The sequence below is a fragment of the Terrapene carolina genome, unplaced genomic scaffold (genome assembly GCF_002925995.2).
Source record: "Terrapene carolina triunguis isolate 2854851 unplaced genomic scaffold, T_m_triunguis-2.0 Scaffold21733, whole genome shotgun sequence".
Classification (NCBI taxonomy): Eukaryota; Metazoa; Chordata; order Testudines; family Emydidae; genus Terrapene; species Terrapene triunguis.
In genome coordinates this window covers 1,550-3,769 of record NW_020686084.1, presented here as the reverse complement: position 1 = coordinate 3,769, position 2,220 = coordinate 1,550, and the positions used below count along the sequence as shown (strand labels likewise).

At 44.0% G+C, this 2,220-nt stretch overlaps 1 non-coding gene across 1 annotated transcript; it reads right to left on the bottom strand.

Moving 5' to 3' along the window:
* Positions 1-1,782: 1,782 nt before the first annotated feature.
* Positions 1,783-1,864, bottom strand: TRNAS-AGA. Its single transcript has one exon. It is a non-coding gene; the product is annotated as a tRNA-Ser (tRNA).
* Positions 1,865-2,220: the final 356 nt, after the last annotated feature.

Here is a 2,220-nt window from a genome sequence, read left to right as displayed (position 1 = left end):
GACCCTAAAGTTTCATAAAAGCAAAGAAACTAAACAAAAAAGGGTGGGAAATATGGATGTATTTGAGAAAATGGCTTGGACTGAAGGAAGACAAACATTGATCAGTAGAGAGAAAAGGCAGTGTTTCCCCCTGGTTTGGAAATTCTCTCACAACTACTGTAATAGAAATGCTAAGCGAATGGTGTTTTATTGTTGCAAAGGAGATTGAAGTGAGGCCATTTTCTCCAGATAGAAGAAAATGGTCATGTCAGGAGTGGGATTTGAAACCACGTCTCTATGCAGAGACCAGAACACCCAAGAGATAGGAAAAAAGAGCCTTAAAACTAGCACTTTAGACCAGTCCACCATTCTGATGCTACAAAAAATATAACTTATCAACCCTACTTTTCATTAATATTTGATTAACTCTTTAGGGAGGTCGAGATGGCACATCTCTTTCAACTTCTACGGACCTTCTACAGCTGATTTTTAGACACACTCACCTGGACCTAAAGTTACACATTTCCTGGAGCTCCATGAGTTCTGCATTGTTGTAATCTCCCTGCTCACATTTTAAGTGAATAAAAGATGGTTGCTAGCATTCTGAGAAAGTAATGGTGAACCTCAAAATCCTGCCCTGTGCGCCAGATAGTTAAGCAACCAGCACCCACAACCTCTACCATGATAGCATCCTGTCTGGCAACAACTCACTTATCAATAGCTGGGGTGTGAAATCCTCATTTCTTGTTCCATCACTGTAGTCCCCACTTCCCTATTGTTTGACTGTATAATCTCTATCTGGTTCTGTGATTGTTTCTGTCTGCTGTATAATTAATTTGTTGGGTGTGATTGGTTAGATAATCATGTTACAATATATTAGGATTGGTTAGTTATATTTTAGTAAAATGATTGGTTAAAGTATAGCTAAGCAGAACTCAAGTTTTACTATATAGCCTGCAGTCAATCAGGAAGTGTGTGGGGGGAATTGGAATTATGTTTTGCTAAGGGGGGGGAATGGGAACAGGGACACAGGCAAGGCTCTGTGGTGTCAGAGCTGGGAAGGGGGATACTGAGGAAGGAAATTGGAATCATTGCTTGCTGGAAGTTTACCCCAATAAACATCAAATTGTTTGCACCTTTGAACTTCGGGTATTGCTGCTCTCTGTTCATGCAAAAAGGACCAGGGAATGGGAGGGTGAACGGATAAACCCTCTAACAAGTACGTCTTTCAGGGTGTGAAAAATCCACACACCCTGAACCAGTATAGTTAAGCTGACCTGAACCCTGGTTAGATAGTGCTAAATGAAAGGAAAGATTGTTCTGTCAATGTAGCTATTAGAGGGATGGAAAACCCCTCCACTCACTGTAGCAACAGTCTACTCCAAAGTGCTATAGCAGTGTCACAACAGTATTTTAAGTGTAGCCAGCCTAAGGGCTGGTCTACACTGGGGGGGAATCGATCTAAGATACGCAACTTCAGGTACGTGAATAACGTAGCTGAAGTCGAAGTATCTTAGATCGACTTACCTGGGGTCCACACGGTGCAGGATCAACGTCCGCGGCTCCCCCATCGACTCCGCTACCGCCGCTCGCTCCGGTGGAGTTCCGGAGTCGACGGGGAGCCCGTTCGGGGATCAAAATATCGCATCTTAATGAGACGCGATATATTGATCCCCGATAAATCGATCGCTACCCGCCGATATGGGTACAGGTAGTGAAGCCGTACCCTAAGAGTGAGACCAGATCTGGCTCCGTGGATGCTCAGGCACTAAGACAACAGCAATAAGAATACACTAACATTTCCATAGTTGGCAGGATTTGAACCTGCGTGGCAAGACCACAATGGATTTCTAATCCAGCGCCTTAACCACTCAGCCACAACTACTTGATGTAAAGCTGCTTCACACCACAATCATTCTGTTCTCACTGAATTGTCACTTCAAATTGTTTGCTCAGACCAGCTCCCTCAGTACACTCACAGCTGTGCATTAGTGTAAGCGTGTGCATGGCTGAACAGGAAGAATTCCTGCCCATTTCCCCTCCGGCTGGAGCATGATTAGAGTGTGCTTGTGGATAATGACATTGCTATAGATTATTGTTCACTCCCCACTTTGACAATTCAGACAGTCCCTTTCCTATTCAAATCTCTAGCATATCATTCCAATAGCAGGAGTCAGGATTTCTCTGGGGCACTGACATTTTTCAGGGGGTTGGTGCATGAACTCAGCCTTGCATTCCAGC